This window comes from Tachyglossus aculeatus, unplaced genomic scaffold (assembly GCF_015852505.1).
Source record: "Tachyglossus aculeatus isolate mTacAcu1 unplaced genomic scaffold, mTacAcu1.pri scaffold_89_arrow_ctg1, whole genome shotgun sequence".
Taxonomy (NCBI): Eukaryota; Metazoa; Chordata; class Mammalia; order Monotremata; family Tachyglossidae; genus Tachyglossus; species Tachyglossus aculeatus.
The window spans coordinates 618,170-641,245 of NW_024045097.1; the positions used below are offsets into that span (position 1 = coordinate 618,170).

General features: G+C 46.4%; 1 pseudogene; it reads right to left on the minus strand.

Annotated features, from left to right (window-relative positions):
* Positions 1–12,946: 12,946 nt before the first annotated feature.
* On the minus strand, positions 12,947–13,888 carry LOC119924247 (annotated as a pseudogene).
* Between the last annotated feature and the right edge of the window lie 9,188 nt (positions 13,889–23,076).

Below are 23,076 nucleotides of genomic sequence, written 5' to 3' on the forward strand. Positions count from 1 at the left end.
CGATGAAGGTTTGCAAAAAAAAAAAAATTGGATTTTACTTGGAACAAACACACATGTCCCCATTTGGGGCATTTGAACTGATCTTGGGAAATTTCACTACTGTATACTTGAAGAGCACTTCATAGAAAATGTTCATGAGGAGGTGAACACCATGATATGAATGATCTTAATCGATACTGAACAACAACATCAACAGAGTTTCATCATTCTCGCAGGCATTTCTCCTCTGACTGAATTCACTGAGGAGTTTCTCAGTGCCCAGGAAATTTACTACTTCTATGTCATCCTGCTATGGTGCGTAGCATCTGCAGAGATTCTTCAAGGATGAATGCATCTATAGGCCAAGCAGATGTGAAATTAGCAACAAGTTATTTGGCTAGTGGACACGTGCCCACTTTTGGTCTGTTACCTCCTTACAGAAGTTCTGATAGGGTGAAATATTTCATATTTCCTAACTAGGCATTTGAAGGTGCATTAAAGTTGCTCTGATAAAGCAACAGCAACTGAACTTTCATTACTTCATTCAATGGTATTTATTGAGTGTTTACTGTGTGCTAAGCACCTAGGAAAGTACAGTACAACAACAGACTCATTCCCTGACCATAACAAGTTTGCAGGCCAGAGGGAACCGAGGTAATAGCTTTGCTATCTCCATAGAAGTGAAATCCAGAGTTTCTTCAATCAGTTCATTAATAGCATTTATTAAGTACCTGCTGTATACAGAGCAATCAATCAGTCGTATTTATTGAGCATTTACTTTTGACAATACACTGCGCTAGGCACTTAGGAGAGTTCAATTCAGCTGGCTGACATGATCCCTGACCTCAAGGAGCTTGCAATTGAGTGGGGGAGACAAACATTAAAATAAATTACAGGTAAGGGAAGCAACTGAGTATAAGGATATATATACATATCCTTATATATATATATACTTACATGTCATGGATGTGTGAGTACAAAGCACTGTACTAAGCACTTGGGATAGTCAAATGATTATAAGAATGATGCTTACTAGGGTGCCAAGCACCGTACTAAAAACTGGAGTACATGCAGTCAATCAGTCAACCTATCAGTAGTATTTATTGAGTGCTAACTGTGTACAGGGCACCGTACTAAGTGCTTGGGAAAGTGCAACACAACAATATAACAAACACATTCCCTACGAACACTGAGTTTACAGTCTAGAGGGGGAGACATATATTAATATAAATAAATAAATTACAGCTGTGTACATAAGTGTTGTGGGGCTGGGTCGGAGGATGAATGAGGAGAGCAAGTCAAGAGGGAAATGAATGCTTTTTCAGGGAAGGTCTCTTGGAGGATATGTGCCTTCAATAAGGCTTTGAAAGTGGGGACAGTAAATGTCTGTTGGATAGGAAGAGGGAGGGCATTTCATGCCAGAGGTAGGAAATGATGATGATGATGATGATGATGGTGGTGGTATTTGTTAAGCGCTTCCTATGTACCTAACACTGTTCTAAGTGTTGTGGTAGATCCAAATTAATCAGGTTGTCAAACGTGGGGCTCACAGTCTTAATCCCCATTTTACAGATGAGGTAAGTGAGGCACAGAGAAGTTAAGTGGCTTGCCATGGTCAGGACTTGGGTGAAGTGTTGGCGGCGAGACAGACGAGATCGAGGTAGAAAGAGAAGGTTGTCATTAGAGGAGGGAAATGTTTGAGCTGGGTTGTAGTAGGAGAGTAGCAAGGCGGCGTAGGAAGGGGCAAGGTGATTGTGTGATTTAAAGCCAGTGGAAAGGAGCTTCTGCTTTACATTATGACAATGTAAGCAGATCAGACACAATTCCAGTCCCACAAGGGGCTCCCAGTCTAAGGGATAAGGAGGACAGGGATCTTATTCCCATTTTTGCAAATGAGGAAACTGAAGCACAGAGAAGTTGTGGGTAGCAACGTTGCCTAGAGGACAGAGCATGGGCCTGGGAGTCAAATGAACTGGGTTCTTACCCTTGCTCTGCTGCTTGTCTGCTGTGTTACCTAGGAAAAGTCATTGAACCTCTCTGTACCTCAGCTACCCCATCTGTAAAATGGGATCAAATCCTACCCCCTCCTACTTAGACTATGAGTCCTATGTAGGATATCGACTGAATCCAGTGCTCAATACAGTGCCCAGAGCTTCGTACAGTGTCCAACACTTAGTAAGGTGCCTGTAACATTCATTCATTCATTCAATCATATTTATTGAGCGCTTACTGTGTGCAGAGCACTTTACAAAGCACTTGGGAAGTACAAATTGGCAACATATAGAGATGGTCTCTACCAAACAGTGGGCTCACAGTCTAGAAGGGGGAGATAGACAACAAAACAATACTACTAACAAAATAAAATAAATAGAATAGTAAATATGTACAAGTAAAATAAATAGAGTAATACATATATACAAACATATATACAGGTGCTGTGGGGAGGGGAAGGAGGTAGGGCAGGAGGGATGGAGAGAGGAAGGAGGGGGCTCAGTCTGCGAAGGCGTCCTGGAGGAGGTGAGCTCTCAGTAGGACTTTGAAGGGAGGAAGAGAGCTAGCTTGGCAGATAGTGAGCACTTAACAAATACCATAATTATTATAATCTTGTATCCACGCCAGTGCTTAGTACAGTACCTGGCACATAGTAAGTACTTAATAAGTACCACAAAAAATAGTGACTTACCCAAGGTAACACAGTAAGTGGAAGTGGGGTTTAAACCTCTGGTTGCTTGACTCCCTAAGTAATACTCTTTCCACTAGGTAATGCATGCTGCTTCTTACGTAAAATGAAAATACATGATCCTTGCCCGCACGGAGTTTACAATTTAAATTACAGATGAGACCAGTAATAGAGTATATAAGATTGGAGATACCTCCCAAGGCAACATCTCACATACAAAAATAAGTGATGCTGTCGTTGGTAGTGACACATGGCATCCCTTGCTCTGATAGGGCTACAGAAGGTCATCATTAAGCCTCTTGCAGGTATTTTAATTCTCCAGGAGATGGACATCAAACCATCTGGACAATTTAAATAACATTTTTGGTACCTCATGAGATTTCTAAACTGAATTTGGATTGGATTTGGAGAAGTAACATGGCCTAGTAGAAAGACCACAGGCCTGGGAGTCAGAAGACATGAGTTCTAATCCTGTCTCTGCCATTTGTTTGCTGGGTGACTTTGGGCAAGCTGCTTAACTTCATGGTGCCTCAGTTTCCTCAACTGTAAAATAGGGGTTAAATACCTGCTCCTCCTCCTACTTCCACTGTGAGCCCTATGTGGGACAGAAACTGTCCAACCAGATTATCTAGTCTCTACTCCAGGGTTCAGTACAACACTTAGCACATAGTAAGCACTTAACAAAACCACAATTTTCATTATTTTCATTATTCTTCTAATTATTATTATTGTGTTTAGTTGTGGTCAGATAAATATTCTACGTAATGTATAGCAACAATAATCTGAATAGGTTTCAGATTTCACGGTCAAAGAGTAATATTGTCCATCAGGAGCTATGTTTGTGTTGGAGTATATTCAAGACATGTTTGTTTCATCTGCAAGTGAGTGGCTATTTTGGTGATTAAAAAGCTGATGCAGGGCCCACTTGAGCAAGCTTGGGCCATTCTTATTGATTTTCCCACATCCAGGTGGTCCCTAATTTTTTTCTCCCACTTTCATCACAGAATGCTTGCTCTGCTGCATCAAGTCTATCCAAATCCCAATAAAAATCTCTCTTTTCCTTCACAGATAAAGTCATTACTATGTCACCCTGGTCACATTGATTTCACTTATTGAGTTTATAATCCTGGGTGTTCTCCCATTTACCAAAATTATCTGTTTGTCTTTATATTCTTCCTTTAAGAGGGTTCCAATTACCACTAGAATGTACTGAATGTACTCCCCTCCTCAAAAATCTCCAGTGGCTACCAATCAAACTGCGCATCAGGCAGAAACTCCTCACCCTCGGTTTCAAGGCTCTCTATCACCTCGCCCCCTCCTACCTCACCTCCCTTCTCTCCTTCTACAGCCCAGCCGGCACCCTCTGCTCTTCTGCCGCTGATCTCCTCACCGTACCTCGTTCTCACCTGTCCCGCCGTCGACCCCTGGCCCACGTCATCCCCCTGGCCGGGAATGCCCTCCCTCTGCCCATCCACCAAGCTAGCTCTCTTTCTCCCTTCAAGGCCCTACTGAGAGCTCACCTCCTTCAGGAGGCCTTCCCAGACTGAGCCCCCTCCTTCCTCTCCCCCTCAACCCCTCTCCATCCCCCCGTCTTACTTCCTTCCCTTCCCCACAGCACCTGTATGTATGTATATATGTTTGTACATATTTATTATTCTATTTATTTATTTAATTTAATTTATTTTACTTGTACATATCTATTATATTTATTTTATTTTGTTAATATGTTTGGTTTTGTTCTCTGTCTCCCCCTTCTAGACTGTGAGCCCACTGTTGAGTAGGGACCATCTCTATATATCTCCAACTTGTACTTCCCAAGTACAGTGCTCTGCCCATAGTAAGCACTCAATAAATACGATTGATTGACTGATTGAAAGCAGTCTTTTAATCAATGTGTATAATGAGAAGGAAGATTTAAACACATACAGGAAATGACATTCAGTAAGGGTCTTTTATAAGAGATTATGTTGCAGTTAATTTCCTTAAAGCATCTGAAGAACCCACTGGTTCCTTCCTTCTCCCACTGAAAAAAACAACATAATTCTCATAAAGTGATTCACTTCTCTTCTGAAGTTATTATTTGGCACCATAACATCCTCATGGCTTCTTTCGCCTCCACATTTCTCATGGTACACCAAGGGGTTTAACATGGGGGTAATGAAAACATAGAATACAGCCATTCCTTTATCCATGGGGAAGGTGGAGATGGGCCACATGTATGTGAAGATACAGGGAACGAAGAACAGCACGACGATGTTTGTACATATTTATTACTCTATTTATTTATTTATTTATTTATTTACTTATTTATTTATTTATTTATTTTACCTGTACATATCTATTCTATTTATTTTATTTTGTTAGTATGTTTGGTTTTGTTCTCTGTCTCCCCCTTTTAGACTGTGAGCCCACTGTTGGGTAGGGACTGTCTCTATATGTTGCCAACCTGTACTTCCCAAGCGCTTAGTACAGTGCTCTGCACACAGTAGGCGCTCAATAAATACGATTGATTGATTGATTGGGCTCACAGTCTAGAAGAAGGAGGGAATCCTAATAATAATAATAATAATAATGATAATGATGGCATTTATTAAGCGCTTACTATACACAAAGCACTGCTCTAAGCACCGGGGAGGTTACAAGGTGATCAGGTTGTCCCACGGGGAGCTCACAGTCTTCATCCCCATTTTACAGATGAGGTAACTGAGGCACAGAGAAGTGAAGTGCTTAGTACAGTGCTCTGCACACAGTAAGCGCTCAATAAATACGATTGAATGAATGAATGAAGTGACTTGCCCAAAGTCACACAGCTGACAGTTGGCGGAGCCGGGATTTGAACCCATGACCTCTGACTCCAAATCCCGGGCTCATTCCACTGAGCCATGCTGCTTCTCTAATGAATGAATATTCATTCATTCAATCGTATTCATTGAGCACTTACCGTGTGCAGAGCACTGTACTAAGCGCTTGGGAAGTACAAGTCGGCAACATATAGAGACGGTCCCTACCCAACAGTGGGCTCACAATCTAGAAGGGGGAGACAGACCACAAAACAAAACATATTAACCAAATAAAATAAATAGAATAAATACGTACAAGTAAAATAAATAAATGAATAGAGTAATAAATATGTACAAACATATATACATATTTATATATGTATATGCAGTCTTCTAGACTGTGAGCCCACTGTTGGATAGGGACCGTCTCTATATGTTGCCAACTTGTACTTCCCAAGCGCTTAGTATGGTGCTCTGGACACAGTAAGCACTCAATAAATACGATTGAATGAATATATATATATATATATTCATATAATATATCTGCACCTATATATACAGGTGCTGTGGGGAGGGGAAGGAGGTAAGGCGGGGGGGATGGGGAGGGGGAGGAGAGGGAGAGGAAGGAGGGGGCTCAGTCTGGGAAGGCCTCCTGGAGGAGGTGAGCTCTCAGTAAGGCTTTGAAGGGAATATAAGTGCTGGGGGCTGAGGATCAATCAATCAATCGTATTTATTGAGCGCTTACTGTGTGCAGAGCACTGTAACTATCAGGTGCTTAAAGGGTACAGATCTAAGTGCATGGGTAATACAGAAGGGAGAAGGAGTAGGGGAAATGAGGGCTTAATCAGGGAAGGCCTTTTGTAGGAGATGTTCTTAATAAGACTTTGAAGGTGAGGAGAATAGTGGTCTGTTATATATGGAGAGGGAGGGAGTTTCACGAGAGGGAGGATAATAATAATAATGATGATGGCATTTGTTAAGCACTTACTATGTGCAAAGCACTGTTCTAAGCGCTGGGGAGGTAACAAGGTGATCAGGTTGTCCCACAGGGGGCTCACAGTCTTAATTCCCATTTTACAAAAAACTGAGGCCCAGAGAAGTGAAGTGACTTGCCCAAAGTCACACAGCTGACAATTGGCGGAGCCGGAATTTGAACCCATGACCTCTGACTCCAAAGCTTGGGCTCTTTCCACTGAGCTACGCTGAGGGAGGATGTGGGAAAGGGGTTGACGGTGAGTCTAGAGGGGAGGCCATGAAGATCCCGGGAGCCCCACCTCCACGCCCCCCCACACACCCAGGACCGCAGTGGGACCATTCTGGAGGTCCGATTTAATCTGGACCCCACTCTGAATGGCAGAACTGCCTAAACTATTCTGCTTGTTTTTCCCCAGTGCTTAGCATAGTGTTCAGCACCCAATAGGCACTACATAATAGGTACCATGATCGATCCATCCACTGTGAGCTGGATACCCCTCCACATCCATCTCCATCTCTGAGAAGCAGCGTGGCTTAGTGGAAAGAGCCTGGGCTTGGGAGTCAGAGGTTATGAGTTCTAATCCCGGCTCTGCCACTTTTCTGTTGTGTGACCTTGGGCAAGTCACTTCACTTCTCTGTAAAATGGGGATGAAGACTGTGAGCCCCATGTAGGACAAGCTGATTACCTTGTATCTATCCCAGCGCTTAGAACAGTGCTTGGCACATAGTAAGCGCTTAACAAATACCATTATTATTATTATTATTATTATTATTGCTATTATCTCTCCCAGGGGCCCCTACCTACCTAGGAGCTCTTGGTCTGAAATTACCTGGATAGGTCCAGGGTCACAGGGTCTGTCCTCCCAGGTAAGGCTTGCCCCACTCCCATTCAGTGCCACCTTGATTCTAACCATTTGTCCCAACTCTGGGAGGGTGATGGAGCCCAGTGCCCCCTTACCCCCAGGTTCTCAGCTGGGGGTGAAACTTCTGTTCCCGGCCCCTCCAGCCTCACTCCCCCTGGGGCTCAGCATGACTCAGTGGAAAAAGCCCGGGCTTGGGAGTTAGGGGTCATGGGTTCAAATCCCAGATCTGCCACTTGTCAGCTGTGTGACTTTGGGCAGGTCACTTAATTCTCTGTGCCTAAATTACCTCAACCGTAAAATGGAGATGAAGACTGTGAGCCCCACGTGGGACAACCTGATTACCTTGTATCCCCTCTCCAGTGCTTAGAACAGTGCTTGGCACATAGTAAGTGTTTTGCAAATACTATTATTATTAAGAACGAGAAACTTGTGGGGGCGGGGGCTGGCAAGACTCCAGATCATGCCCATCTGACCTGTTTGCTCCTCCTTGGCCCCATTCATTCAACTGTATTTATTGAGCGCTCACTGTGTGCAGAGCACTGTACTAAGCACTTGGGAAGTACAAGCTGGCAACATATAGAGACGGTCCCTACCCAACAACGGCCTCACAGTCTAGAAGGGGGAGACAGACAACAAAACAAAACATGTAGACAGGTGTCAAAATTGTCAGAACAAATAGAATTATAGCTATAATGCACATCATTAACAAAATTAATAGAATAGTAAATATGTACAAGTAAAATAGAGTAATAAATCTGTACAAATATATACAGGTGCTGTGGGGAGGGGAAGGAGGTAGGGTGCGGGGGATGGGGAGGAGGAGAGGAAAAAGGGGGCTCAGTCTGGGAAGGCCTCCTGGAGGAGGTGAGCTCTCCGTAGGGCTCTGAAGGGAGGAAGGGAGCTAGTTTGGTGGATGTGTGGAGGGTGGGTATTCCTGGTGGGCCAGGGGTCGACGGCAGAACAGGCGAGAACGAGGCACAGTGAGGAGTTTAGCAGCAGAGGAGCAGAGGGTGCGGGATGGGCTGGAGAAGGAGAGAAGGGAGGTGAGGTAGGAGGGGGTGATGGAGAGCCTTGAAGCTGAGAGTGAGGAGTTTTCGTTTGCAGTGTGGTCTAGTGGAAAGAGAATGGGCCTGGGAGACTGAGGGTCTGGGTTCTAATCCTAACTCCACCACTTACCTGCTGTGTGACCTTGAGCAAGTCACTTCACTTCTCTGTAGCTCAGTTTCCTCCACTGTAAAATGGGCAGTCAATCCCTGTTCTCCCTCCTACTTAGACTGTGCTCCCCATGTGAGACAAGGATAGCGCCTAGCCTGATTAACTTGTATCTACCCGAGTGCTTAGAACAGTGATTGTCACATAGTAAGCATTTAACAAAATACCATTAAAAAACGCAATCCCAATTCCTATTTTGCCCTGGACACACAATAAATGAATGAATCAATGGTATTTATTAATCAATCAATCAGTCAGTTGTATTTATTGAGCACTTACTGTGTGCAGAGCACTGTACTAAGCGCTTGGGAAGTACAAGTTGACAACATATAGAGACGGTCCCTACCCAGGGTAATTTATGGAGTGCTTGCTGTGTGAAGAGCACTGTACTAAGCATTTGGGAGAGTACACTATAACAGTAGACACTTTCCCTGGCCACAAGGAGCTTAAGCTATAGGGGGAGAAACATTAATATTAATCAATAAATTATGGATATGAATATAAGTTCTGTGGGGCTGAGGTTGGGGTGAATATCAAGTGCTTAGAGGATACAGATCTAAGTGCCTAGGTAACACAGGAGGGAGAGAGAGTAGGGGAAAGGAGGGCTTAATTGGGGAAGGCCTTTTGTTAGGAGATGATTTTAATAAGGCTTTGAAGGTGGTGAGAGTAGTGGTTTGTCATATATGGAGGGAGAGGGAGTTTCACGTCGGAGGGAGGATGTTGGCAAGGGGTTGGCAGTGAGATAGATGACATCGAGATAAAGTTGGCTTTGGAGGAGTGAAGTGTGTGGACTGGGTTGTTGTAAGACATCATCGAGGTAAGGTGAGGGGGCAAGCTGATTGAGTGCTTTAAAGCTGACGGTAAGGAGTTTCTGTTTGGTGCTGGAGGTTCTTGAGGAGTGGGGAAATGTGGACTGAACGTTTTATTAGAAAAATGATCCGGATGGCAGGGTAACTTATGGACTGGAGTGGGAAGAGACAAGTGGCAGGGAGGCCAGCAAGGAGGCCGGTGCAGTAATAATACTAATAATTGTCATATTTGTTAAGTGCTTGAGTTCAGTGGAGAGGGCGGTGTCGAGGGGGTTGGTTTGTTCTTTTGGAGAAGGCGGTTTGGGTCTGGAAACCAAATGGGACACGATGACTTTAGAAAATTGGAGGGTGGGTAAAAAGATTGGAGATCTCTGTGGGGGAACAGAACAGATGTGCTGCGAGTGGGTGTGTAGGAGAGAAGGCAGGATAAGGAGGTTGTAGTCAGACAGGGGGATTTCAGAGTTGATGAGGGTAGAGACTGTAAAGTGACCAGCAAGATTGAGATCCAGCAAGTGTCCAAGTAGGTGAGTGGGTAAGATGGGGTGGGGCAGGAGATGGTTGGAGTTGAGTGAGAGGAAGTGGTCAGCAGGAGTGTTGACAGGAACATCCACATGGATATTGAGGTCCCCAAGGATCACTGTAGTGATGGAGAAATTGAGAAGGAATTTTGAGGAGAAAGGGATCAAAATGGCTCAGAAAGTTGTGGGAGAGTCTGGAGGATGGTAGATGATTAGAAATGGGAGAAGCAGCGTGATCCAGTGGAAAGACCCCAGGCCAAAGAGTGAGAGAACCTGAGTTATAATTCTGGCTCTGTGTGACCTTGAACAAGCCACTTGACTTCTCTGTGCCTGTTACCCCATCTGTAAAATGGGGATTAAGACTGTAAAATGGGACATGGACTGTGTCCAACCTGATTAGCTTGGTATTCATTCAATTCATTCATTCATTCAATCGTATTTATTGAGCGCTTACTGTGTGCAGAGCACTGTACTAAGCGCTTGGGAAGTACAAACCAGCAACAAATAAAGACGGTCCCTACCCAACAACGGGCTCACAGTCTAAAGGTGGTGAGGGGCAGCTGGAAAGGAGGAGAATACGGACACTTGAAGAGCACTAAGGATGCCAAGTGAGAGACTTGGAGAAGTTCATGGTTGATGGTTTCTCTTTTATCAGTAAAACAGTTGTAAAGGTCAGCAGAAGTTAAAAAAAAAAAGGGAGTTTTAAAGGGCTGGAACAGTTGGAGAAGCAGCATGGGGTGGTAGATAGAGCCTGGGCCTGAGAGTTATGGGTTCTAATCCTGGTTCCACCACCCATCTGCTGTGTGACCTTGGGCAAGTCACCTCACTTCTCCGGGCCTCAGCTCCCTCATCTGCAAAATGGGGATTTGAGACTGTGAGCCCCATGTGGGACAGGGACTGCGTCCAACCCGATTTGCTTGTTATCTACCCCAGCGCTTAGTACAGTGCCTGGCACATAGTAAGCCCTTAACAATTACCATCATTATTATTACTGATGGGGGCTGTAAGAATGGAAGTCAACAAGGGAGATACAGTATCTACCCCAGCACTTAGTACAGTGCCTGGGCACATAATAAGTGCTTAACAAATGCCATTAAAATCCCTCCCTCCCGCCCCCACAAAAAACTGGAGTGGAAGGTAGAAGCAGAATATGGGCTTAGAAGGAGTGATAATAATAATAATAATAATAATAATAATAATAATGCATTTATTAAGTGCTTATTATGTGCAAAGCACTGTTCTAAGCGCTGGGGAAGTTACAAGGTGATCAGGTTGTCCCACGGGGGGCTCACAATCTTCATCCCCATTTTACAGATGAGGCCACTGAGGCACGGAGAAGTGAAGTGACTTGCCCGAAGTCACACAGCTGGCAATTGGCAGAGCCGGGATTTTAACCCATGAACTCTGATTCCAAAGCCTGGGCTCTTTCCACTGAGCCACTGGGCACCAGGATGCTCAGAGGGACCATGTGACAATGGTCCTCCCTGGACACCTGTCCTCATGATTAGAGATGGGCCATCCCTCATCCTGACTTTCCCCTCCACATCCTTCACTTCCCCACGCCTGCCCCCTTATCATAGGGGTATGCTGTTGGAGCTTGGTTCTATCATGTAGCCACATCGAGGTGTAAAACCAGATTAGAGTAGGTGCCCTTCAAAATGAAACTCTTTACAGTTCACCCCCACCTGGAATACCGTGAGCAGTTCTGGTTGCTGCCTCATCAGAAGGACCTAGCAGATCTGGAGAAAGTACAGAAAGGCTCCCAAGTAATGACAGACTGAAAGGGTTAGGATTCTTCTAGAGAATCAGCGTGGTCTAGTGGAAAGAGCACAGGATCAGGACTCAGGACACATGAATTTTCGACCCTGCTTTGCCACCTGCCTGCTCTGTGGCTTTGGGCAAGTCTTATAACTGCTCTGTACCTCAATTTCCTCATCTGTAAACTGGGAATTAAACTACCTTTTCTACCTCCCTTTCATATTGTGAGCCCCATGTGGGACGGGGATTGTGTTCGATGAGGTTACCTTGTAACTACCACAACACTTGGCACACGTTAAAGTTTAATAAATTCCATCATGCTTATCATTCAGCCTGGGAAGACACAGACCAAGCGGGGACAGGTTCGAGGTTTTCAAAACAGTGAAGGGGATGGACAGGCCAAACATGAAATTGTGGTTTTCCTAATCCCACAGCAGCAGGTCACAGGGGCCACCTATTGAAACTGCAGGGTGACAGGGCCAGACAAACAAAAGGAAACACTTACTCATTTAGCAATCTTCACTAAGCCAAACTGCCTTCCCAGGAACTTGAGCCTGCTCTCCTCCATGCCACTGAGGAGTCTCCATCCCATTCTACATTTCCCACTCCGGCAGGAAAGAGGAAACAGATGCAGCATGCCTCTGTTGTCCCTCCCTCTGAACAGCAATCCTTGATGTCTCCTCTGGAGCTGGCACATGCTGTCCTCCAAGCCATTGAGGAAACTCAGCTTCTTTCTAGCTTCCACCACCCCGGTGTGAAAGAGAACACGCATTGCATGAGACCGCCCCCAAACCCCAGAAAGACTGGCTGCTGCTGTAGTGGTTGATGTGACTACCGATAAATCTTGAACTCTGAGCCCCGAGGAGCCTGAAAATTTGCTCCTCTAGCTGCACCACATGGATTTGCTTCTATTTTGTGTATTTGTCTTTGTGGCATCTTAATGTTTCATCATTCCTGATGTGTCTGTCTCTGGTCTCTTCTCCACTCTTAGATTGTGAGCAGCCCAAGGCACATGGATCATGTCTAATTCCCACCTGTGCATTCCGTCCCAGTGCTTAGTACAGGGCTTTGCACACAGTAAGCTCTCAATAAATACTACTACTATTACTACTACCACTACTACCACCATTATTACTGCTATGGAGCAGGGATGATCAGATGGAATTTGTTCTCTTGGAGAGCTGTGCAGCTGAGAATACCAGCAGGTTTCAGAGGGATTTGGATAGTCATGGATGAGCAGTCTTTGCTGGGTCACCAGAGGGAAAGTTAGGGATGGAGAGGGGAATGATTGGTGTGTTGTATGGTTCATCCATTCCTATCAAACCATGAAGGCATGGAAGGTAACTGTCACCCCACATCTCCAAGGGTCCAGTCACTGAGAAGTGTCGACTTTCTTGTAGAACACTTTTCTCAGGGCCCTTTTCATGTCCTTGTTCCTCAGGCTGTAGATAAAGGGGTTCAGCGTGGGAGTGACCACAGTGTACATCACAGCAGAGGCCTTGTCCTTGAGGGCCGAGTGACCAGATGAGGGGCTGAGGTAGACCCCAATGGTTGTCCCGTAGAACAGGAAGACAACAGAGAGGTGGGAACTGCAGGTGGAGAAGGCCTTCTTCCTCCCTCCAGCCGAGGGGACTTTGAGGATGGCCAACACGATACAGGCGTAGGAAGTGAAGATGAAGATGAAAGGGACAGCGATGACGGCCCCAGCGACGATGAACACCAGGGTCTCATTGGCCGTGGTGTCGGAGCAGGAGAGCCGCAGCAGGGGGGTGAGGTCGCAGAAGAAGTGAGGGAGTTCACTGGCAGCACAGAAGCTGAGTCGAGACATCAGGATGGTGTGTGCCAGGGAGATGAGGCCAGAGAATATCCAGGGCAGAGCCACCAGCAGGGCACAGAGCCGTGGATTCATGATGGAGGTGTAGTGGAGGGGGTGGCAGATGGCCACGAAGCGGTCATATGCCATCATGGCGGTGAGGACACTGTCCATGATGCCGAAGAAATGGAAGAAATACATCTGGGTCAGGCAGCAGGTTTAGGAGATGGATTTGCTGTTGGACTGGATGTTGGCCAGCATCTTGGGGACTGTGTTGGAGGCGAGGCAGAGGTCAACCAGGGAGAGGTTGCAGAGCAAGAAGTACATAGGGGTGTGCAGGTGTGGGTCAGAGTTGATCGCCAGGATAATGAGGAGGTTTCCCAGGGCTGTGAGCAGGTACATGCAGAGGAACAGCACGAAGAGGAGCTGCTGATGCTCCGCCCAGTCGGACAGTCCCTGGAGGATGAATTCTGAAGCGCTTGTGTGGTTTTTACTGTCCATCAATTTGGAGGGGGTGCTGGCCCTAACTGGGAGTGTGGTACAAAAATGAGAAGAAGAGAAAGGCTCAGGAGCGCTGTTTAAAACGTGGATAGATCATAAGCTCATCAAGGGCATGGTGGGGATCGCGTTTTAAACTTCCTCTGGGGTTCCCTCCAAGTGCTAAGTACAGAGTGGGGCACAGTGTCCAATTGACTGTGGGTGATGGTCACTGCTGATGAGGGTGTAAGGTGGGCAGCCAGGTCTAGTGGGGAGAGCATGGGGCTGAGTCAGGAGACCAGTGGTTTAGCCCCAGCTCTGCCTTTCTGTGTGAGCTCTCTGAGCCTAGGTGCCCATGCCTGAAAAATGGCGATAACTCTCTCTACCTCACAGGGGCACTGCGAAGATAAAATAAGGCCACTGATGAGAAAGCACTTTGGAAAAGTGAGAGCACCGTATTTGTTAAGCACTTACTATGTGAAACAGTGTGGCTCAGTGGAAAGAGCATGGGCTTTGGAGTCATAAGTCATGGAGCACTGTATTTGTTAAGCACTTACTATGCGAAGCAGCATGGCTCAGTGGAAAGAGCCCGGGCTTTGGAGTCATAAGTCATGGATTCAAATCCCAGCTCTGCCAATTGTCAGCTGTGTGACTTTGGGCAGGTCTCTTAACTTCTCTGTGCCTCAGTTACCTTATCTGTAAAATGGGGATTAAGACTGTGAGCCCCCCGTGGGACAGCCTTGTAACCTCCCTAGTGCTTAGAACAGTGCTTTGCACACAGTAAGTGCTTAATAAATGCCATTGTTGTTATTATTATTATTATTATTATTATTATTATTATTATTATTATGTGCCAGGCACTGTACTAAGAGCTGGGGTAGATACAAGCTAATCAAGTTGGACACAGTCCATATCCCCCATGGGCCTCACAGTCTTAACCCCCATTTTACTCATGAGGTAACTGAGGCACAGAGAAATGAAGTGACTTGCCCAGTGTCACACAGCCGACAAGTGGTGGAGTCAACATTAGAACTCAGGTCCTTCTCACTTCTAGGCCCGTTCTCTATAAATTTGGCAACGCTGCTTCTTAGACATCCCTAGTTTAAGTTGAAAGGGGATAAAACCGGAGAACAAGGGAATGCTAGGGTGTAAGATTAGCCATTAGGTTTCGATAGTGGTTGAGTTAGGAAGGTTTAGGGGTGGACCTGGTTAGGGATTGGATTTAGGTTCAGCAGGTTTAGGGTGGGGAACAAATAAAAAGAACATTCAGCCCTAGAGAGGGGGGGGCCCTAGCCCACAGCAGTATGACTGGGCCTGGTCAGTGATGCCTGAAATCACTCCATGGGGACTATGGGGGCCATGACCCCCTCATGGTTTTCTGAGCTGGATTCTCAGACTTGCTCTTCCCAAGGCTCTGATAAAATGGGAGACCTTTCAGTCACGTGCTGAAAAGGCTTCAGTTGGCAGCTTTCCAACCGATTAGCTCTTTGAAGCCAGTCCCCTCCCAGTCCTCTTCCCTCCTCCTCTCTCCAGATTCCTGCCTCCTGCTCCCTGACCCCCACACTCATAATGGAAAGTGGGCCCCTCTGTCTTGAATGATGATGTCTCCTTGGCCCTCTGTCTGATGTGGAGAGCTGTAATGCAGGAACACAGCAAACTTAAGCAGCCTAAGCCCCATTCACATGAAAGTGACAAATGACCAAGCAAACAGATGGCCCCCATCCTCCCTTAGTGAAACAGGGTTCATATCAATTCAATAATCACCTGAACCCGGAGCTCTAAAAACTATTTAGTCCATGTCTCCCCACTGCCTGAGCATCTCCAGTGGCTACTCATTCACCTTTGCATCAGACAGAAACTCCTTACTATCGGCCTTAAAGCACTCAATCACCTTGCCCTCTCCTATCTCACCTCGCTGATTTCTTACTACAACTCAGCACATTCACCAGCGCTCCTCTAACACCAACCCACTCACTGTACCTCCATCTCATCTATCTCATCGCCAATCCCTTCCCCACGTCCCGCCTCTGGCCTGGATCTCCCTCCCCCTTCATATCCGACAGATGATCGCTCTCCCCACCTTCAAAGCCTTATTAAAATTTCATCTCCTCCAAGAGGCCTTCCCTGGCTGAGCCCTCATTTTCCTTTCTCCCTCTCCCTTCTGCGTTGCCCTGGTACTTGGATTTGTGCCCTTTATTCACCCCACTCTCAGCCCCTCAGCACTTATGTACATATCTGTAATTTATTTTAACATCTGTCTTCTCTTCTAAACCAAAAGTTCCTTGCAGGCAAGGAACCTGTCTGCTAACTCTGTTGTATTCTCCCAAGCTTTTCAATCAATCAATCAATCAATCGTATTTATTAAGCACTTACTGTGTGCAGAGCACTGTACTAAGCGTGGGGAGCGTGGGAAAGCGCTGAGACAGGGAGTATGTGCACACAAACCGTACCCAACGGCTCAAAGCCAAGCAGACTCAACAACAGGAGATAAAGGGACCAGGGCAAGAAAAACAAGCTTGCACCTGCAAGGCTCGGAGGCAACCTCAAGGCCATATCCGCAGCCAGCGATGTTTGGCAACGGGTGGCTGGGGGCGAGCCAGAGCAAACGCTTCGTGATGGACAGAGCTGTTGCTAGGCTAGTGGCTGGAGGGCGGCGAGTGAGTGTGCTACATGGCCTGAGAAAACCCTGCCCCCAGGCAACGGGGGGTATAAGAGACGAACAAGACAAGGGGGGGTATACAGGTGCTCTCTCTACCTCCCTCTCTCTCTCGTTCTCTCTCTCTTTATTAACTATGTAATAGCTGATAGCAAATAAACGGCAACCAAGCTTTGGACCTCTGGCTGACTCTTCCTGGTGTGAACGCACGGCCCGGGTCCGGAGATGTCCGAAGACCCGGAGAGGGTAAGAACCCGAGAGTTGCCCCCGAAACCCCGGGGAGCAACGCTAAGCACTTGGGAAGTACAAGTTGGCAACATATAGAGACGGTCCCTACCCAACAGTGGGCTCACAGTCTAGAAGGTACAGTGCTCGGCATACAGTAAGTGCTCAAAAAATATGATTGACTGATCGATAGCCATATATACTAAATTACAGCCGTGCTCAGCTTTATTGCAGAAAATGGATCTATTCTGATTCCTCAAGTTGTAAACACGTTTCTGTCTGCCTCCCTCATAAGAATGCAAACTCCTCGGCAGCCAGAGATGTGTCTCATCCTTCTAGCCCGTTGTTGGGTAGGGACCGTCTCTACATGTTGCCAACTTGTACTTCCCTAGCGCTTAGTACAGTGCTCTGCACACAGTAAGCACTCAATAAATACGACTGAATGAATGAATGAATGTTTTGGTTGCATTATCTCAAATGCTTAGGCCTGTGCATTGCACCCAGGGGGAACTTGGATGGCATGCATAGAGGACCTTAGATTGGTAGAGGACTCTAGATTGGGGAGGCAGTATGGCGCGATGGAAGAGCCGTGGACCTGAAAGCCGGAGGCCCTGGGTTCAAGTTCTGCCTCTGATAGCCATTTCCTTTGTGGGTTTGGGCAAGATGTGGTGAGCCCCCAACAAGCTGCCTTGTTAGAGACTGTGATCCCATAAACAACAACGAGGAACGGACTTTGTGAAGCCACTGATGGGCTTTATTTGAGGTCAGGTGATTGTGGACTTGTGGGGGTGGAGCATGGAGAGAAGCATGGCTTTCCCTGTTTTATCGATAAGGGGCCAGGACCAATCAATGACTGACATTTAAAGCCCCAGCTGTGAAGCTTAAGGCAGATAAAAGGTGGTCGCGTTGAATCACGAAGAGAGGGGTACCTGGAGGCACAGATGTATGTTGGAGAGCAGCACTCAGAAGGCAGCAGCACTGAGATGCAGAAAGAAGAAGCACTGGCAGAACGGGCTCCTTTGACCACAGACTGATACTGGGCCCTTGGGTGGTGGAGTGAGTGAGAGTGGGTGTATGTGTCACTTAAAGCTAAGTAAAAAAGTTTACACATTAGCCTTGGTGATCAGAGGTGTGATTTGACTTCTACTACACATCACTGAGGCTCCCCCCAGTCTAGGAATGTCCTGGTTGGTATGAACTGGGGGCTTGTGATGCTGAGAAGCAGCATGGCTTAATGGAAAGAGCACGGGCTTGGGAGTCAGAGGTTATGGGTTCTAATCCCAGCTCCACCGCTTGTCAGCTGTGTGACCTTGAGCAAATCATTTAACTTCTCTGGGCCTCAGTTTCCTCATCTGTAAAATGGGGATGAAGACTGTGAGCCCCACGTGGGACAACCTGATTACCTTGTACCTACCCCAGCTCTTAGAACAGTGCTTGGCAAATAGTAAGTGCTTAACAAATACCAATATTATTATTATTATTGTGACACAAGTCACATAGCCTTCCCATGCCTCAGTTTCCCCAGCTGCAAATTGGGGGTAATAATACCTGAACCTTACCTTGCAGGAATGCTGTGAGGACTAAATAAGTAAATAATGTAAGGTGCTTTGGTAATAAAAGCACCACCTAGAAGCACAGGTATTATTCCCATTAGACAGTAAGCCTGTTGCAGGCAGCAATTCTCTCGCTCTCTTTTAAGTCCCTAGTATAGTGATCTCCACACAGTGTGTGCTCAATAAATACGACTGAATGAGAGGGGGAAGAAGAAGAGGAAGCAAATTCAGAGCAATCTTGATGTGTTTGAAAATTGCTCCCAAGCAAACCAGAATGAAATCAATAGGAAAAGGGGGAGGTTGTGGGGTCCAAGGTTGGGAATGAAAGTCTCTGAGCAACCCGGGAAAGAATCCGGGGGTCAGAGTGGACCAGTTCCAGAATTTTGGTCATATGGTGAAAATGACACAGCTAGATTCTCATTCATCTCAAATGACCTGGGTTATATGTACAAGTGCACAGAGGCAGGGGTAGATAGGTTCAGTGAATGCAGAAGTTCCTGCCAGATTTAGAGATCTATGGTTTCCAGTATAATTCACTGTATCAAATCCAAAGTGAGGCTCTGAGTCTCCACATCTTGGGCTCCCAGCGGTCCTTAGGTAATTAGCAAATTGTAGCTGGAGAAAACCCCTCCTTATTATCACTCCTACTGATTCAGCTCCAAGATCATTGGGAAATCAGTCAGATTAGACAGAAGGACATAGCCCTGAGCCCCGGGGAAAAGTTTTAGGCGAATACCTCTTAAGAGAGGGAAAGTTCCAGTCAGAGGACACCGGAAGGAGGCATTGAAAACTGGGAACACGGAGCCAGTACAAACCAGGACCACCAGACAGATTTCCTTGTAAAATAATTACATCCTCTAAGGTATTGTTTTTTCATAAAATTTACAGTTCTTTATTTTGACTAACAGTGAATGAGTGAATTGGGGAAGCAGCGTGGTTCAGTGGAAACAGTATGGGTTTGGGAGTCAGAGGTCACAGGTTCTAATCCCGCCTCCACCACATGTTAAGCGCTTAGTACAGTGCTCTGCACACAGTAAGAGCTCAATAAATACGAATGAATAAATGAATGTCTGCTGTGTGACCTTGTGCAAGTCACTGAACTTCTCTGAGCCTCAGTTCCCTCATCTGTGAAACGGGGATTAAGACTATGAGCCCCACGTGGGACAACCTGATCACCTTGTATCCTCCCCAGAGCTTAGAACAGTGCTTTGCACATATTAAGCGCTTGACAAATGCCATTATTATTATTATTATATTATGCAATTAGGATGTCTTCACCTCCTGGAGAGTTGGGGCGGGAGTTTGCTGTGGGGAGGGGGGAGAAGGAGGAGAGAGTAAGAGAGTCTGGAACGAGGGGAAGAATTCACCGCCCTATTTAGTTACACCGAGGGAAGGCCTAGCCCTGCGCTTGATCCAGTGGAAAGAGCTCGGCTCTGCGAGTCAGAAATATTGGGCTTCAGTCCTGGTTCTGCACGCTGGGACTGTACCATCAGTGGTGAAAATTTCTGATCTCATCTCTCTTACCTTGATCTGTCCATCTCTCCAGCAAGCCCTCGCCCATGTGCTGCCTCTTTTCTGGAACCCGTTCCCCTTTCATATCTGAGAGACCACGGGTCTCCCCTCCTCGAAATCTTTCGTAAAATCACATCTCCTCCAAGAGGCCGTCCCTGATTAAACCTTCATTTCCCCTACTTTCTCTCATTCATTCATTCAATCGTATTTATTGAGCGCTTACTGTGTGCCAAGCACTATACAAAGCGCTTGGGAAATACAAGTTTGCAACATATAGAGCCGGTCCCTAACCAACAGTGGGCTCACAGTCTAGAAGGGGAAGACAGACAACAAAACCAAACATATAAACCAAATAAAATAAATAGAATAAACATATACAAGTAAAATAAATAGAGTGATAAATATGTACAAACATATATACATATATCCCTTCTGCATCATTCATGGACTTGGATTTGTAACCTTTACTCACCCCACCCTAAGCTCCTCAGTATTTATGTACATATCCATGATTGATTTAGTCATTCATTCACTCATTCATTTAATTGTATTTATTATGCGCTTACTGTGTGCACAGCACTGTACTGAGTGCTTGGAAAGCACAATACAGAAATGAAGAGAGAAAATATTTGAATGTCTGTATACCCCTCCGGACTGTAAGCTCTGTGTGCAGGGAACATGTCTGCCAACTCTGTTATAGTGTATTCTCCCAAGCACTTAGTACAGTGCTCTGCACATAGTAAGGGCTCAATAAATACCATTGACTGATGGAAGAACTCCCTAGGGTTTCTGCGAGGTGAACAGACACAGAAGGAATCTGGAAAAATTAAACTGACTAACGTGGGCAGCCATAACTGCCTGCTGGGCAGCCATGGCACAGCATTGGCCCTGAGCTGTGGTCATTAGGTCCTTAAATGGGCCCTAGATGTAAAATCCCTTTGTGTGCACTTTGCCACACGCTGCACCCCTGCCTGCCTACTTGCTTATTAAACTCTGATCTCTGGCAGGAAAATGACAAGCTGAGGCAAGAGGGCGTCAGTGGCTCTGCACAGACCTTTGTTAGCATCAATTCCTACACACAGGTTTCCCCGGTTGAATCCCCAAGACCAAGATTCAGCTGCCATTCCCAGTGGGAGGCAACATCACCTCAGAGAATGATGTTCAGTTAGGAGGGGCTGGTGGCTGAACTAGGAGGATCGGAGGAAGGACCACTGCCTTTGTCAACCGAATGATTTTTGGCAGCGTGAAATCAGCTCCCTTGGGTTCTTGTCCCACCTCTACCACTGGTCTTCTGTGTGACCTTGAGGAAGGTCCAGAACCCCTCTGGGCCTCAGTTTCCTCATCTGTAAATTGGGACTACCAATCCACTGCCTTACTAAGGAGGTGGTGAGGACAAAATTAGATCATTGATGTGAAAGTCCTCTGGAAAAAATCAAAAAGGCTCTACAAAGCCAAGATGTTAGAATTATTATTGTCCGCTTTAGAAGCAGGACAGTCTCCTGTGGTCCTCTCTGTGGTCCTTATGGGTTCTTAGCCCTCCTCTCCCTTCTTTTTTGCATCAGTGAAAGGAGATTGCTGCTTTGAGATCTTGACTGCTTCCCAGCTCCCCACCTTGAAACAAAACAGCAGATTCTCCAACCACCTCCTCAGGTGAAGGAAATGCTGAACAGTATGGCTCAGCACAGGCAAAAAGCAGTGTGGTCTAGTGGAAAGAACACGGGCCTGGGAGCCAGGGGACCTGCGTTCTAATACTGCCTCCACCACTTATCTACTGGCCTTGGGAAAGTCACTGCACTTCTCTGTGCTGCAGTTACCTCATCTGTAAAATGTGGGACATGGACTGTGTCCAACCTGATGAGCTTCCATCTACCCCGGTGCTTAGTATAGTGGCCAGCACATAGTAAATACTTAACAAATATCATAAAAAAGGCAAGAGGAGAATGTTATGGAAGCTAGCATCCTCCTCCCCAACACAAGCCCAAATCCAAGCTTAATTCACTTTTCCTGCTTCAGTCCTCACCCTCTAGGAATCTTCCCTAATAACACGAGATCATAGGAATGTAAGGTCATAAGAGCACCACCCTGGCTCAGCCCCATGGTCCGTCCAGCCCAGGATTGTGTCTCCCGCAGCTGCCCTTGGACGCTGGGAGGAACTGTGTGATGGTGGCCCTCCTGGACACCCATCCTCCTGGTTAAAGATAGACCGACACCCCAAACTTTCCCTTTAGTGATGATTATGGACTGTTTATCCATGAATTTATCCAAATTCCTCTAGGATCTGCTGAGATGTTCAGCTGCACAGCTTCTTGTGGTGAACAGAGTCCATGTGCTCACCCTTCACACCCCAGCCTCTTGGGAAAGAAGTGTTTCCTCTTGTTTCTTTGGAATTTGCCACCCTCAACACCCTCATTCTGGTGCTTTGGGGTTTGGGGAACAGCAGTCCTATGTTCACTCTAATCAAACTCTATGTGATTTTGCAATTTCATTCCTACCCCCTCTCAGCAGGCATCTCTCCAGACTGAAAAACCCTAACTTGTGGAGAGTCTTCTCAGACAGAAGCTGACCCTCTTCCCCCTAGGTCCTGAAAGTACTACTTCCACAGGGTGGGAGGTAAGTGGTGGATTTGTTCCCACAAGAAGTTATGCCACTGAAAAAAGGCTTGGATAGATTTATGGTCGAGTGGTCCATGCTGGCTCACTAGAGGGGAAGTCGAGGGTGTAGAGGGGGAAAGTTCAGGATGTTAGATGGCCCATCCCTGTGAGAGTGGGTGTCCAGGGAATGGACCTGACCATTCAGATTAGGGAGAAAATGAGAGCAGAGCTGGGATTGGAGGAGGGGGGTTGTGCGGAGAGGGCTGGAATTCACAGTTGCTCCAGGGAGCGTCAAGCATCTGAAAAAGAGTCAGAAGAAGGTGCTGGCTTGCAGGTCTGAACATCTATGGGAGACTCTGGAGGTGATCCCTCCTCAGACTGAGCAGTTCTGGCTGGCCTATTGTTATGAAAAGGGTAGCATTTTCAGAATCCCCAAAGTCTTTCCCCATGGAACTCCTCTGGGTCTTAAGCAGATGAATACTGAAGTCCAAGCCTTACTCCCTGCCCACCTAGAGGTTTTTCCTATTTAGGGAAAATGGACATTCCCCAACCACTGTCATTCAGAGGCACATTGTCCACAACCTCTCCCATGTTGCACAAAATCCCCTTGCTCTCTCCTGCACAGCACTCTCTCTCTCTCTCTCTCTCTCTCTCTCTCTCTCTCTCTCTCTCCCT